This window comes from Acomys minous (genome assembly GCF_964271855.1).
Source record: "Acomys minous genome assembly, chromosome: 6".
NCBI lineage: Eukaryota > Metazoa > Chordata > Mammalia > Rodentia > Muridae > Acomys > Acomys minous.
The window spans coordinates 85,407,263-85,424,671 of NC_140487.1; the positions used below are offsets into that span (position 1 = coordinate 85,407,263).

Sequence of the window (17,409 nt, forward strand, 5' to 3'; positions counted from 1 at the left end):
GTTTCTGGGGACAAGCTTGTTTATGAATCTTGGCACCTGGTCCAGTGCTCCACAGCATGAGTGTGTTCCCACAGCCCCTGCCTTTGTGTTGCTTTGAAATGAGCACTGTGTTGAGACTCGGAGACAGGGGAAGAGACGGGAGCACAGCTGGAGGGGAGGGCCAAGAGGACAACATCTGCTTTCTATTCCCCAGGCTCGGGGCCAGGCGCCCTCCTGGTGTAACGTTTCTTCGTTCTGTATAAACAGAGAGGATGATTCTCGTAATCTCGGCAACAAACTACGCAGGCATAAAAACGGGTCATATTTTACTTTAATGAGAGAAATGAGGGACGATTTCCTTCACACAGAGAAGCCCGGGTTGCTGTGATTAACACCAAATGGTCCTGAGGCCAGTTGCAAACATGATGAAGAGGTTGTCGGGATTGGAAGAAACGTGGAGCTCTGGGTTCTGCTGAAACATCGCAGCCTCTGTTATACCATCCCTGGCCACTGCCACCACTCCGGCCCACCAGTGATAGTTCCTGAAAATAGGGGACAGGAATTAGCATTATTACATACTTTCTGTGCATTTTACACACATACTTGTCTAACTGAGCATACGAACATGAGCATACCACATAACACACCACATACCATACCATACTTACACACTACACACATTCCACCCTCAAACACACCACATATATACCATACACACACACACACACATACACATATCACATACACACACCATATATATACTATATACATAAATTCAGACATACAGTCACACACACACACACACACACACACACACACACACACGCATGCACACAGACACAAAGGGCATTTCATCTGATTATTCCAGGCAAAAACACTAAGGTTCAGAGAAATGAAGTCACCTTAACAAAATTCTTACAACTGTGATGGTTTAAGACCCTTGCCCACTGGCATGAATTTGACTTTCACATCTCATCTGTGACCATGAGGTGTGTACAGACAGCTTTATAATCCAGTCACAAGCCGCTTCTTCTTTCCCATTTGCACCTGCCTCCTGCTCTGTTCAGGCACTGGTGTCTCGGGGTTAGACAGTCCACTCTAGCTGTTTTGCTTGCCCTTCTAAACCCAGCTCACAAGTAAGCAGCCACTGGGAAGGAGCTTGGAGCGCTGGCCTGCAGCACGGATGTGACTCACCCAGACCACACTCCGGCCAGGACTCCATCACCTTCTCTTTGAGCTGCAGTTGCCCATTTGTGAGATGAGAACCGCTGAGAACCATGGGAAGAGAAGCTGGGCGAACACGCTGAAAGTGCTTTTGCACAGGGCTTAGCACAGAGCTTGCCTGTAGAAAGGCTAAATTGTCCATCATCCAGTCCTAAACTCAAGCCTGTCTTCTCATGAGGAGACCACTGCCATCAGAAGCAGCTGTCACATGGCCCATTGCTCCCTCCATCCCTTCCTCCCCCCACTCTTGAAAACTTATTACCCCATTATGTGTAGGTCAACTTGCCAGACATGACAGGCATACAGCCAGCTCCTGAGGAGAGCCTGGACCACTGAAATGAGACTTTGGACCCTCCATTGTCAGCTCCACTAAAGGTGTTTCACCTGTATGTGACAGTGACAAAACCAAGCCATGTTCATCCCCTCCCCCTCAAAAGAAAATCCATTTTAAAGGAGGACTCAAACAGACACCCAGGACACAATTATTTCCAATTCTTTGCCTTCTGGCATAAGAGTAGTTGCATTACTCCCTTTGCAGTTTGGTAGGGTCATGTGACATCCTTTGCCCAGTGACATGTGACTGAAGGTAAATGTGTCACTTCAGAACTAGTTAATGGTGGTAGCCGACTCTCCAGAACTTTCTCCCTCTCACTGTTGATTAGGAAGTGTGTGTTGACACACATAGTCAGTGTCACTGACGAGTCTCCAGGGACCAGCTGCAAGCTGCGCACACACAAAATGAAGCATTCTTTTTGAAGCCCTTGAAACTGCCGAGGACAAGAGGTTGATTCCTGCAATATAAAGTTCACAAACACAAAGCCAGAAGAAAAGTGTGAGCAATGTGAGAACAGGATCTTAGTGATCCTGGCACACCCCCTTTCCCTGGAACTAGCATGGAATATAGGCTGATGGTGATACTACTGAAGACACTGGTGAACATTGGAGAGCTCAAAGTGCACGTGAAGTGCTCCAAGTTGAGGAAATTACAGGGGGAAAAAAACTTTTTAAAATGCAAATTAAGTTAAAACAAGAGTCAAGGTGAGGAAGCTGCCGTGTATAAGAAAGAATAGCGAGCAATAAATCCTGTAGTGTTTTAGAGTAAAAATGTAAGAAGATGATGAATGCCAGACTGGGAATGGTAATGCGAGTGAAGTAAGGATTATTGAAATACAAGAGGTATACGGTAAGAAAATATCGGTTAATATGGCAACCGTTCTATGTTTACTCAGCAAAACCCAGGAGGAATATGTATGACAGAGAAAGATGTGGGTAGGTTGTCAAGGGGAGATCCCACAAGAGAGTAGAAAAGTGAAGAAATTAAAACATTTAAATTCTTCATCACGGTGGAGAGCACAAGGCCAAACAAAACAAAACTGAGGGAGGAAAGAATTAAGGAGAGTTATTAAATTTTTATAGAGCAACAGAGAAGCATTTAGCTATAAAGATGGTTAACAACTTTGGTGATTGCGATATCCGCTGTTTATTCAACAAGTAGGTATTGGTAGCAGGGCTACTCCAGGTATGCTTCTGAGGGCTGGAGCCGCGTGAGTGGGCAGGTCCGTACATAAAACAGATGGCCTCCTGCTCTCACTCTCAGGAGGAAAACAGGCAGGGACAGATAAGCAAACCAGATGGTTTCAGATACGATCGTCACCATCTCTGTTCCTTAGGATAGAATAGAAATTAGCCAGATTGAGATGAGGAGAACATTCTAGACACAAAAAAAAGCCACAAAATTCTAAGGTGGCCATAAACTTGGCATGTCCAAGCAATGAAAAGAAGGTGAGAATGGCCTGATGCGCGTGGGGACCCATAAAACCAATTCACAGTGGTTCTACGGCTAAGAATGTGGGGTTCATGTGAGAAGACTTGGAGGGGTTCTAAGTGGAGGTTGTGTTGTGTTCTGATTTTGTTTGGAGACCACTAACAGATGCATGGGAAAGGGGTGGAAAAGGCAGAAAGAGTGAAAGTGGCGAGGCAGGTGGATCGCTGTGAGTTCGAGTCCAGCCTGGTCTACAAAGCGAGTCCAGGACAGCCAAGGCTACACAGAGAAACCCTGTCTTGGAAGAAAAAAAAGAGTGAAAGTGGCACACCAAGTGGAAGAAGAGAGGTGGCAATGGCACGAAAAGCAGAGACAAGATCGGGGTTCTTTCTCACAGACAGTTAATGCTGGTAGGCTCGGGATGCTGTGTGAGGAGAAGGAATGAATCTGAGTTAGTTCCAGTTTTGTTACCTAAGCACTTGAGTAGTTGTTAAATTAAGACTGAGAAAGAATAAGTTGGAGGCTAGGAAGGCAGGTTATAAATGAAAGTATGTATGGGTTGGGCAAGCTCAGTTTGAGATAATTAAACATCTGATGGAGAAGTCATGAACACATCTGGATGTGGGAGCTTGGAAAGAAGTCATGGATGAACATAAGCCTTCACTACAGAGGAGGCTTCTAAAGCCAATGGGGATGCTGAGCTTGTTGTCCAAAAGGAACACTAGGCTACATTGGCAAAGCACCTGGTGTGAGTTAAAACAGGGTTAAGTATCTAATCTGTGGCATTCTTCCTTGGCATTTGGGAATGACTGACTGAAGGCAGGCTCCCAGCATGAACCTGGCCTGAGCTTCAAGATCCTAGGGGTGGTAATATGAATGGTAAAGGTCTCCCATAGTCTTGCATTATAAAATGCTTGGTCCCCAGTTGGTGGTGGCTCTGTTTGGGAAGGTTATGGAAGAATAAGAGCCTTGTGAGAGAAAGTGCATCATTGTGGGAAAGGCTTTGAGGAACTGCAGCTCTCCTCAACTCCTGTTCCCTGTCTCTGACTCCTGTGTGTGGATGAAAATGTGACCAGCCAGTTCCCTACTCTGCTCGCCTGCTTCCATGCATCACTCTTATTATGGACTCTCCCTCTAGGGCCATGAGCCAAAATAAACACTCTATGGGAAATTGCTTTTGTCCACAGTATCTGATCACAGTACAAAAAAAAGTAACAAAGACACTAAGTATCAGCCTTGACATGGGCAAGACACATTACTGTCTTTCTGACCCCTAGTTTTCTCTACTAGGTTATTAGTGCTCAGCTAAAGATGAGGTGAGACTGCAAATGGGAATGATTAGCTATGAAGCACAAGGAAACTTAGATGGAGATGGCCCATTCCTTGCATCCGTTGTGTTGATAGCTCAAAGGCATGCACATCTCTTACAATGCCAAATTGTGTGCTTCAAGTAAATAGGTTCTTGTGTTTAGTCATACCTGAATAATGCTGCTCATTACAGAAAGAAGCAGTCTATGCTTTTAATGTTGTTGCTGTTGTTGTTGTTGTTGTTGTTGTTGTTGTTGTTGTTGTTGTTGTCAGGGGTTTGTAGAGGAATTTTAACTCAGAACATGGCTGCTCTGGCAAAGAGATCACATCCAAAGGCCTTCTAGGTCTGTGTGATCCAGTTAGAATACAAACTTGCCTTTAATCTCAGCGCTCAGGAGACAGAGGCATGCAGAACTCTGAGTTCTATCCAGTGCTGTTCAGGTGAGTTCAGTTGAGTCAGTAAGTTGAGAAGCATCGCAATGGAGTGGAGTTTGTGACAGTTCAGTTCATAGAATTCAGAGGCAGTTTTTACAGAGAGAGTTTCACAAAGAGAGGTTGAACCAAGAACAAAATAGGATGGGTGAACGCAAAATGAGCCAGAGAATGAGAAGGCACCAGGAGATTAGAACAGATTGCTAGAGTTAGTTTGAGGCCAAGCAAAACAAACCAGTCAGAGGCCAAGAGAGAAGCCAGGTTGAATCAGTCAGTTAAACTAGGAGAGGAGTTTGAGCCAGAACAGCTGAGTTGAACTAGCCAACAAGAGTTTAGAAAGAACTTGAAAGGGTAAGTTTATTCAGTAGTAAGTCTCAGAGGCTGAAAACATTCTAGGCCTAGATTAGATTGTATGGAGGCTAGAAGCTTCCAGGACTAGGCCTAGGTTAGCAGATGGAGGCAGTAAGCCTCAGCGCAAACAATTACAATGGGCAAATAAAAGCTACTTTAATGGGTTTTTGTTTGGTTGGTTGATTTCTTGGTTAGAATTTTTGTTTTTTAAGACAGGGTTTCTCTGTGCATCCCTGCCTGGTCTGGAACTCACTATATAAACCAGGCTGACCTCCAACTCACAGAGATTCTCCTGTCTCTGTTTCCTGAATGCTAGGATTAAAGAATTGTCCCATGTCTGGCCAAGCATGGTGGTGTATACCTGTAATCTCAGCACTCATGAGGCAGAGGCAAGCCAATCTCTGTGAGTTGGAGGCCAGCCTGGTCTACAAAGCTAGTCCAGGACAGCCAAAGCTACACAGAGAAAACCTGTCTCAACAAACAAACAAACAAAAAGTTTGCGCCACAACACACAGGTTATACTTTACTTATATGAGTAATTGTGCCTGTATGATTCAGATAATAATTAAGATACTTGAAAAATCAGATAAGTGAAATGCATCCCAGATACTTGTTCCTCTAAAATTGGCATTGCCGTGAGAGGAGAGTGAAAGAAAAATGTGATTTTCCTAAAAAATATGAGAAAGCAGTTGGAAGAAGTCAGTGCTAGCCAAGGTGATAGATAGATAGATAGATAGATAAATAGATAATAGATAGATGATGGATAGATTGATAGATGATAGATAGATAGATAGATAGATAGATAGATATGAAAGATAGGAAGGTTATGTTTCTCTACATAAATTGTGTGTGTGTGTGTGTTGCTCATCACTGTGACAAAATGCCTTTCATAAACAAGTTATAGGAGGAAGGATTTATTCTGCTCATTGTTTCAAAGGGTTCAGTCTGATGTTGACTGGACCCATGAACTTGAGTAGAACTGACGTAAGAGGAGAGGGTAGAGGAGTTTCTCCACCCAATGGCTGACAGAAAACAGGGCGGGAGCAGATGAGAACCAGATACAACCTTCAAAGGCATGCCCCAGTGACACACTGCATCAGCGAATCTTCACCTCCTAAAGTTTCCACTACCTCCCAAAATAGTGCCACCAGCTCAGGACCAAGTGTTCAACACATGGGCTCATGGGAGGCCATTCATATTCAAACCATTAAACAGACACAGAGAAACCAATCAATACTTACTTAGTAGAAAGAGCAGGCTGAAATGATTGGGGCTGAGAAGGCCCATGCTCTGCTGTTGGCAGCCTAGAGACAAAGAGGAGGCTGTGATGTGGAGCCCATGGTCTGGGTTCCAGTGCAAAGGCCTACAGGCTCAAGAACCAGCCCCAGCCCAAGGACATTAAAAGCCAGTGATCAGATGAAAGGCAGGGAAACAAGAGGATCTCCCTCTTAGCCTCTTGTTCTACTGGGGCCTCCAACTCACATTGCAGAGGGCCAGTGGCCTGACTCCATCCACAGATTCAAATGTTAACACCGTCTATAGTCACACAAGAACATGGTTGACCAATATCTAGGTAGCGAATGCATCAGTCAACTTGACACGTCAATTCATCATGACAGAGGCTATTGATTAGTAAGCTCCAGGTTACGGCAAAAATCGAACTGTTAGGAGTGTTTTACAGCTGAAAGAGAAAGGTCAAAAAGCACTGTGTTCTCAGGAATAGAGAGCTGGCAAAATGACAGAGATGGGTTTAAATTTCCTTTCATCTGAGAATGCTCTACTAAGCTTCCTATTGTAGTATGAATGAGAAACAGCCCCCATTGGTTCATGTGTTTGGGCACTTGATCCTCCGCTGGTGGCACTGTTTGGGAAGGTCTGGGAACCTTTAGAAGGTGGAACCTTGCTAAAGGAACAGGGTCACTAGAGGTAGGGCTTGGGGCACTTCCTGTAATCAGCTAACCTCCTGCTCCAGGTACAACACCTTCCCATACTAGAAAGCATTCTCTGGGACTCTAAGCCAAAATTAACTTCTTCCCTAAAAATGGACCAGAGATCATCGTTGCAATGGTAACGTTAGCTGACATGCATGGCATCCTGCCAGCCAGTACTCAAGTCAGACCATCTCAGACATCACATGCACTCAGGAAGGTAGAATGTCTTCATTTCACTAACAACTGAGATGCATGTCGAGGTCACATGTAAAATGCCTGGTTTTACCTCTGTCAATCCAACTCTAACACTTGGGCATGGGCATCAACTCAAACAGTAGTTTCCAAAGTATATTTTCATGTTATCTTAGTAGATTTGCACAATCAAGCTGAAGTTGACTATTTGCCTTCATTTTATACCCCTGTGAGTTCAGGGAGTAGAGACTCCAGATCATGTCTACCTAACAGATCAGTAGTAAGCCGGAGATGACGGTTTCTAACCACCCCCAAATACTTACTGCCTAGTCACTTAATGCTAGCAATAATCACTAAGTTAAGTTATAGCCTCCAGAATAACAAAATAACAAAGTCAATGTTTTCTATAATTGCCTATGTGCCCTGCTAAATATGGAGCCTTCTCCTACTAGAGGATGGACCAGCATCTTTGTCCTGTTCAGACCTTCAGCTGATTGAAAGACCCCCACCTACTCCCACGTTAGAGAGGATGATATAAAATTCTCGTCTTATCAAACCCAAAGTTAATCTGTTGGGTAGCCATTGCCTCCAAATTGAAACATTCCTTCCTGGAGGTGGGAAGGAAGTTCATAAGACTCAGGAAGCCAATGAAATTTACAAGGCAAACTTACAAGAGTCAGGAAGCTCAAAAAGTTACAAGACTCATGAGGCCCCTCCCCGCCATTAAAATCCTCCCGTTAAGAATTGCTCAGGGAGAACAGACTCCAGGAGGGCTGCCTGAAAGGTGTTCAGAGAGCTCTGGGGGTTTCATGAGTGATCACCCATGCTGGACAGGCTTCCATCCATGCTGCTGCCTTTGAGTCACCCATTCTCCCTTGAGTAGCCTCTCAGCCAATAAGCTCATGGGGTCACTACCAAGCTGGGCTTGGGTATCATTGTTTCTTTGTCTCATTGTCCTTGTTCTACATAAGGTGAGGGGACATTTTTGTTTATATTGCTCTAGAAAGAGTCACACAACAAAAATCTCATTAAGGACCCTCACAGACATAACCGAGAACTATCCATAGTATATATTAAATACTACAAACTAGCAAGACACGGAGGCAGCAACAATACATTCTGACTGTTTTATTATTGATTTTCAAAGCTTATTATTTTTAAGGTATAACAACATAGTCAAGTATACAAAACACAGTTATAGCTCAATAAATGTTAAATATGGATATATGTGTGTGGATAAAGGGGCAACTACCCTTTTAGTCAAGTTTTAGACGATTGCCTGCACCACAGAAGTCTACCTAAAACCAGTGGTCACTATTATTCTGCCCTCCTTCACTGTGGATTTGTTTTCCTGGGCTTGATTTTCATTTGAATTGAACTATGTAATGTGTAATTTTCTCCACAGCCAGTCGCCCGTGTTGCCTGCAGAAAAGCTTCCTGTCAACCCAAGTAATTACCACCTCTGATCACATGCAGAGTCCTGGAGCCAACATGGGCTGTCTTCATGGTCCTGGGAGAGGTGGGCTTCTTAGAAAGGGCATCCTTAAGCAAAGTGGTTTATTGTAGCTAAGGACACTCTGGAGGGGCTGGCAGCATGAAAGCCGTCCATCAGGCAGCACAGCATTCTTGCCAGCTGAACACCCAATCTCCACCTTAAAGGGGATCAGGACAGCATATTGAGTACACCACCGTACTGCCATGTGTTTATCTACTCTCCTGATGTTCACACAGGTAGGTTCCAGTGTAGGTGATTAGGGATGCTTCTGCAAATGCTGTTGAGGATGTCTTACCGTGGATATAACCAACCACTCATTGCTGAGGATGGGCTCCAGCACCGAAGGAAGCAGGATTGTTACCTGCAACTAGGAAATGAGACACTAGGACCTGTTTGGGGGGCTGCCAAGAATCATTTGGGGCTCCTTGATAATATCAAAAGCATCGAACTAAGAGCCCTGGAAACTCCATTAGCCCAGACATCTTGATAACTTCATCGATACATTTCTTTGATCATTTAAGAGCTTTGAATTCTAGCTCCTTTGTGTAAATGTAGCACAGTTTATCCATTCTTCAATGGAAGGACATCTAGGTTGTTTCCAGATTCTGGCTAATACGAATAAAGCTGCTATGAACAGAGTTGAGCAAATGTCCTTGTTGTATGGTAGAGCATCTTTTGGGCATATACCCAGGAGTGGTATAGGTGGGTCTTAAGCTAGCACTAGTCCCAATTTTCTGAGAAAGCGCCAGATTGATTTCCAAAGTGATTGTACAAGTTTGCACTCCCATCAGCAACGGAGGAGTGTTCCCCTTTCTCCACATCCTTGATAGCATGTGCTGTCAGTTGAGTTTTGAACTTAGCCATTCTGATGGGTATTAAGATGAAATCTCAGAGTCGTTTTGCTTTGCATTTCCCTGATGATAAGTGATGCTGAGCATTTCAACCAGGCCACCGAAGAAGAGATGCTCAGTCCTGATGCAACTTGAGGTGCTGGGGATGGGTTGGTGTGTGGAGGGGGTGCTTTCCTCAGAGGTAGGGGAGGAGGGAAGAGAAAGGTAGGATGGGGCCAGAAGGCGAGGAGGATGGGAACTATGATTGGGATGTAAAGTGAACAACTAAATAAAGTTAAAAGTTAAAAAAGCAAAAACAGAAAAAGAGAAAGAAATCTAACCCCTATTACTTACACTTCCTCATATCCTTCCAGAAGCCTACCCTGACTTAGGTCTCCAGAATCTCACAAAGATGTCCCCACCCATAGTTTCTCTTTCTCTGCTGGCCTTCTGTCCTACCGCTGCCACCATCAAGCCACCCCCTTGCTCACTCCAGGTCTGATCTCCACCCTTGTATCTCTCTGTGCTCCCTCTCTTACCTTGGTCCCTCCGTCCAACCGCTACCCCCATCTGTTATTTTCCCCTTCTGAGTGATATTTGAGCATCTTCCCTTGGATCCTCCTTGTTACTTATCTTCTTTGGGTCTGTGCATTGTAGTATGTTTATCCTGTACTATATGTCTAAAATCCACTTATAAGTGAGTACATACCACATGTGTCTTTCTGGGCTGCGTTACATCACTCAGGATGATCTTTGCTGGTTCCACCCATTTGCCTACAAATTCCGTGGTTTCCTTGCCTGAGTAGTATTCCACTGTGTAAATGTACGACAGTATCTTTATCCATTCTTCAATTGAGGAATGTCTAGGTTGTTTCCAGATTCTGGCTATTACAGATAAAGCTGTTATGAACATAGTTGAGCAAATGTCCTTGTTGTATGGTACAGCATCTTTTGGGTGTATGTCCAGGGATGATACAGCTAGGTCTTGAGCTAGAGCTATTCCTTGCTTTCTGAGAAAGCACCAGATTGATTTCCAAAGGGGTTGTACAAGTTTGCACTCCCAACAGCAATGGACTTAGCTGAGACTCCTAGTAGCAGGGGTCATAGAGACTGAAGAGGATACCCTCTAACTAAACAAGACTCCTAGTGGGGAAGGGGAAGGAAAACATCAACCTACCCTCAAAAACTTTGATCTAAAACTTACCCTTCCTACAAGACACACAGGGATAAATATAGAACAGAGATTGAGGCATTGTTCAACCAATGCCTGGCCTAGCCCAAGACCCACCCATGGAAAAGAGGCAGCCCCTGACACTATTAAGGATAGTCTGCTATGCTTGCAGACAGGAGCCTAGCAGAGTTGTCCTCTGAGAGGCTCCACCCACAGAGCTTTGAAACAGATGCTGAGATTCACAGCCAAACATTGGGCGAAGCATAGGGAGTCTAGTGGAAAACTGGAGGGAGAGAGGATAAAAGGACCTAGAGGTGACAGGAACTCTACAAGAAGGCCATCAGAGTTGACTAACCAAGGGTCCGCAGAGGCCTGCTGATACTGAAACACCAGCCATGGACCTTGCATGGACTGGTTCTAGGTCTTCTACGTAGACATAGCTGATGGGCAGCTCAGACTTCCTGTGGGTCCGCTGGTAAGGGAAAGCGAGGAGTGGGGACTGTCTCTGACAAGGACTCTGTTGCCTGCTTGTTGGCTGCCTTGGCAGACCACAGGGGAAAAGGATGGCCCCAATCCTGATGTGACTTGATGAGCCAGAGTGGGTGGGTAGGGGGGGGGGCTCCCTTTTCCTGAGGAATAGCAAGGAGGGGAAAGGGAAGGTGGGACTGTCAGGGGAGGAGGGAGGAGGCTATCACCAGATGTAAAGTGAATAACTAAGTTAATTAATGTTTTTAAAAGTATCCTAACTTCCTCTCCCACACCTGAAGTTTAACAGGCTGGAATGTGTTTTTCCTAGCTTCTCTGCTAGAAAATGGAGAGATCCAGTCCTTAGATTGTTTAATTCTTATGCAAAGCAGCACTGGTGTCCCTTGTGAGTGTTGACACCATCCCAGGGTTCTTCCTAGCAGCAACCAAAGACTATGAAAGCCTCAGAGAGGAAAGAATTCTGCTTGTGGTCAGATGGCCGTTCACGGGACAACTGAGAGAAGTCTGTGCTCTCTCCTGCAGATCTCTTTGCAGATACTTATCCTCTGAAGGAAAAAAAAATTAGTGTGTGTGCATTTTTAATAGGCTCTTTGGAAAGCCCCAGCACATCACCACACCAGATTTTCATGGCTCTTTAAAGACGGTGGTCTGCCTAAATGGATGTAACCCCAGGTGTCCCCCATGTATCTTACAGAGGACAGGACGGATATTCTGTCACTGAATAGAAAATAAAAGCAGCTCCTTGCCAAGACTCATAAAGTTAGCACCTTCGCATCCATGGACAGTGTTTACCGAAGCTGAGAACTCACTGAAAGCCAGAGGGGCTGTGCAGAGCTGGGCTCCGCCTCTAGGGCAGGTCAGATGAGACCACCTCCTTTGAAACAGCAGGCTTCAACAGTTCCAAAGTCCCCTCCCCACCTTGCACCCCCAGAGCACCGCAAGGCCTTTCTCCTGTTCTCCTGAAGGTCTCTGTCCCTTCTTACCAGAATCCCAGAAACCAAGCAACTTTCTTCTCTGCTTTCATGCTATCAGTGTCCACTCTCCCCAGCATCCTCCATGCTGCCTGCTAAGATGGGCTGAGCCGCACAGCTCGGTGGCATGCTGCCATTTGCTGCCCTCAAGTGGAGTCTTTTGCTCTTCTGTCGCAGGTGTCTCCTGCCAATTGTAATGCAAAGAGATAGAAGGGCGTGCAGGAATTTGGATCTGAAATAGCATAGGTGTGTGTGTGTGTGTGTGTGTGTGTGTGTGTGTGTGTGTGTGTGTGTGTTAAGTGCTTAGCCACAGCTGGCACTATGAGGTAACAGTCTCATTAAGACGTGGGGCCTAGTGGTAGGCCTCCTGATCACTGGGAGTGTGGCATTAAAGGGGATAGTGCCACAGCCTCTTTCTCTCTGACTTCCCTTCAATGAAATGAATGTTCGCTCCGCCGTGCACACACCCTGCCATTATGTGCTCACCCAAAAGCAATAGAGTTCACTCACTGTGGGCCAAAATCTTCCAAACTGTGGGACAAAAGGAACTCTTTTTCTTCCCCCTGACTATCTTGAGTATGTCATTGCAGTCACAGGAAGTCTACAAGGTGACAGAAGCAGCTCAGCATCTTAGGGAGAAGAACAAAGAGAGAAGAGGCTGCTGTAGCCAAACAGAAACAAGCAGTCAGGGCAGCTGTGCAGGGACCCACACAGGACCCTGCAGGGGTCGTGGAGGAGTGTGGATTTCTTGTAAAAGCAAAGAGGAAGCATTGAGTGATATTTTTAAAAAAGCAGGAACTGCATCTAAGGTTTCATGAAAACCATTCTTGTGTCCAAAGGAAAGGTGAGGAGAGGGAGGGCAAGAGTGGAGATTGTGAAACTCTGGGTTGTTTTGTCAAGTCCGGACATCCAAAGAGAGATAAAGATGCTGTGAAGAAGTTTCCCCCGCAAAGACACAAAGGCAAAATAGTTCACCCCTGGGAGAAAATTCACCTGACCCAGAGCGATCTCCCCTCCTCTCAGGACTCCAAATCCAAGGCTTTGAAACCAAGGAGTTCCAAGAACTGGAGGCCGGAGACTGCATTCCCTGCATCCAAGCCTGAGTGGGCTTCTGTCTCTGTGGCGCGCTAGAGGTCCCCTGCTAGTGCCCCCCACAGGGACCAGGGGGCAGTTCCATTTTGTTGGGCAACAGCTCATAAATCCAGGAATTACAAACAAAAGGGATTCTGTTACAGGTAAATACCATTTGAAATCCAATCTCTGTGAGGACTTTATGTTTGTCATGAATTTATAAATTGTTGCAGTAATTAACAGGGCATAAAACAGGCTTCCTACCCCCATTGGGAAAGGCCTTCCTGAATGCCCCATTGTCAGCTGTGCCCTGGGGATCTCAGAGCCTGTGCCCGGGGTGACGCTGGGTGTGGGAGAGGGCTGGGGCAATGTACAGCTGGGAGAAAACGCCTCCATTCATAGGAGGTGGGCTAATGGACTCATTTTGGGGTGGCTCAGAAAACGACACAAAGATTTACCTCCTTGGCCCTTCCCTCCATAAATTAGACTGGGGCCCACAGCCTGGAGGACAATTAGGACCTTCCCCTGCCTTTAAAATCACACGCTACATGAGAACAGTTTTCTCATTTGCAGTAACTGCATGTGTTTGGGGCATTTTCCCATTTGTTTTCTTTCTCTGGGAAACCTGTTGAATGCTATATAGGAAATAAAGAGCCCGATTCATGAACGGCAGTTTGATTTCTTTCTGCTACATAATACCTTCTTGAAATCTCACTTGAGCCAGGCAATTGATCTCCAGCATACCAATTCCTAGCACCCTGGCCATGCTGTTTCCTTCCACACAGTTTCAGGCTGCCCAGAAAGCCCGTGAGCACCGTATCCCCCCTGAGCCCTCCTCGTGTGCTTTTAAATTAAGAAATACTTCAAGTGGACAGAAATGTTCAACTAGTATAAATAATACATAAACCCATTCCCTAGCTGAAAATGAAGAACGTTATAGTTCAAACTGAAGCTCCTGGCTCCCCTCCCAGGTTCCTGAAAGAGATGCGGTTAGACCAGTCTGACCTCTGTTTGGGCTGGAAGAACCTGGCCTGGCCATGCAGAGTTCTCACTTGTTGATCCTCCTGCCTCAGCCTTTCAGGTGCTGGGCTTACAGGTATGTGCCCAGCTAAAACCGTGGCCCAGCTTCCGGTGTTTCAAGCTAATACCATTATTTCTGTCTTGGAGAAACATATAAGATGTTCAGTGAATCATGCATTAAGATAATCCACTGTGGCCTGGAGAGATGGCTCAGAGGTTAAGAACCCCGTCTGTTCTACCAGAGGTCCTGAGTTCAATTCCCAACAACCACAGAGTGGCTCACAACCATCTATATGATCTAATGCCCTCCTCTGGCCTGCAGGTGTACATGCATACAGAGCACTGTGTACATAATAAATAAATAAATCTTTTTTTTTTAATCAACTGGAGGCAGTAGTCTAAAATGAGGATTTGCTAAGCACCTACTGTTTAGGTGCCAGGCACTGCTAAGACAATGTATAAATACCATCTCATGCACATTGGCTTTCTCTATCAGCCTATAAGAATTCAATTATCATCCCTGTTGGAATTCTGCTTCAGTCTGCCTACCTGTGATGTCATTGTCTACCTGCCATGGGGGCGTGGCCCTGCTAAGGGCCACATAAAAGGACAAACCTACCTCACCCCTTCCTCTTACTCTCCCCCCTCCCCCCCCCACCCAGGTGTCCCTCCCCTCTTTCCTTCTCCCTCATGCTCACTTACTAAACCTCGTGTAATATAATATCTGTTGCCTGGCGTCTTACTTATTATTTTATCATCTTATTTTCTTATTTTTTAAATCATTACAATCCTATTTTACAGTAAAATAAATCAAGGCCCAGAGAAAGTAATTCACTACTCCACAGTCACAGCCCTGGTAAATTATGAAGGTGGAATATCCATCCCATAGCCCGTGATCTTACACATTTGACTCAAGACCAAATGTCAAAAGAGCTAAATAAGTACTGGTATTCAGTATAATATTACCTAATTTTTGAAAATGATATTTATTTTTAAATGGTAATTATGAAAACTGCAGGTAGATTTCATAGCCTACGGAAAATGAAAGTGATTTGAAATTATGAGTTTTCAATGATAACAAAAAGTATAAGCAGGTACACACACACACACACACACACACACACACACACACACACACACACACTCCAGAAGAACATAAACTGAAATGATACCAATGTTTGTAATAAAGTAATTAGATTAAAGTGATATATTGTTTTGAGTCTCTGCTTTTCAGTTATTTTAGAATTCTCATGGTAATTTTTTTTATAGTAGGAGAAGAATGTTTATTAAGAGTAGTTTTAGGCTAAGAACCTGTGGCCAGGGAACTCATAGGCCTGAGACCCTAGACCCTGATTATCGTGCTAAGCGCGTACAGGATTGGACTGCCCTCACAATACATTCCCCTATACACATAGATCAGTGCTGCCCTCAGACCTCATCAGAGAAGCCTCTTTGTTCAGGGCACGATAGTTAACTCAGAAACTCACCATTGATCAAAACGCAGAGGATAAGGACATGTGGAGAGCTCATCCATAGATAAGACAAGTGTATCACATCTCCTCTCCCCAAGGCTCAGGGACCAACGCAGAAGAGGAGGCAGGAGGATCCCAAGAGCCAGAGATGAGGGAGGGTAGGAGTGAAAGCATGTCACTTGGACTTGACACACCACTGCAGTCACAAGTTCATGGCAACTGCAGTTGCCTGCACCTACATAAGGTCAAGCCAGTCAAAGGTCCAGTATGGAAGGAGAGGGCCTCAAGGAGCTATTAAGGTCAGTGGCTGGCTGCTGAGCAAAGAAGAGCCCTTTTTCTTTAAGGGTACAGCAGCTAATAGGTCACCGAGTAGATGGTCCCGCACTCATGGGCAGCATACATTGGGTTCAGTGGAGAAGGGTCATGGGGGGGGGGGGGACGGGTCCTAGAGGAGCTGGAGGGGAGGGGACAAGGAGAATGTGATCAAAAAAGACTCTAACAAATATCCGCCCTCATATTAATCATCTGGGCCATCTTCTAACAAAAAAAAAAGCGATCACCCGTGAACAACCGCAGAGAACTAAGTTTTCAGTCTTGCTAATAAAAGCTCGGTCCTTAAGAGAAAAGCCACAGATGGAAAAAGACGACGCATTTATGGTGCATTCATTCATTCTCATTGCTTTCCCTATCTTGGCATCAGATCCTTCTCAAGACAAAACAGACCTGGGATCCCTGGTTTGGATGGAGCCCTACAAAGTGTCTAGCCCAGGCACTCAAAGCAGAAGAAAGCTCAGCCACAGAGTCTTCGAGCCCTCTTGGTGCTGGGAAGCAGCTCCCCAAAGCCCTCTCACTCTTCCCGTAAACCTGCACCAAGCAGCTTTTCAATGCCAGAACAAACAGTCTTTGGAGACAGCGCCTTCCCTAGGAGTAGAGAGGGCTGTCTTGTCCACAGCCCTGCTTGGTAAAGATAACGGCTTTCCCTGGAGCAACAGCCTCATGGGTTTGCTTGCGATCCACTGTAAAAAAATATTTGGGCTCTCTAAGCTCTAGCTAGGTTCCTTAGTCAGATGTACAGCAAGCCTCCCCATACAAACAGCACCTACCTGGGCCACTTTATAAACTGGGAGGGCTGAAGAAAATCACCATGAAACAGTGCACGCTGTTTGCTCTGTCTACATGAGTAGTAAAGCGCTGTCTCCGAGGCAGAATCATGCAGCTTCTACTGGGAGCCTTGAAACTGCAGCAGGCTGGCTTACTAGCTGGAAAGTAGGATAAAGTCACAGAGTCTACAACCCTGCCATCCTTCGCTTTCCCATGTGTGGTGTGTGTGTCTACGTGCTATTTCTAGATGCCAAGAAGCACTCCTTCTTTCAACTCTGTATTATTGTTCTAAGAATAGGTTTAAGGCAGAGGAGAGTGCTCCGTTTAAGGCCTTCCTTTGGCTGGATGGTGACCATATGAGCTGGAGGACCCTATACCATCAATGCAGCTGTGTCTGCTGTACCAGTGTAGCTATTAATAACACCTCTTTCTTCTCAAGTGCCCACATTTGCGTAATGAATTATTACATGGGCATCCTAATTCAAGGGAGCTGTAGCAGCCCGTTTAGCAGCTAGAAGGCACGCCTAGGAGGAAAAGACTCCAGATTCCTGCATTATTTTTCTGTCAGAAAAATAGGGTCCAAAGTAAGGCTTTATCGGCCACTATGAAAGTG

The 17,409-nt window shown here is 45.3% G+C and overlaps 1 long non-coding RNA gene across 1 annotated transcript in view; it reads right to left on the reverse strand.

Moving 5' to 3' along the window:
• Nucleotides 1–292: 292 nt before the first annotated feature.
• LOC311600778 overlaps nucleotides 293–17,409 on the reverse strand; it is a 31,434-nt gene continuing 14,317 nt past the window's right edge. Inside the window, exon 2 of the long non-coding RNA XR_014780357.1 lies at nucleotides 293–521. This is a non-coding gene — a long non-coding RNA (uncharacterized lncRNA). The remainder of the gene's footprint in view (nucleotides 522–17,409) is intronic.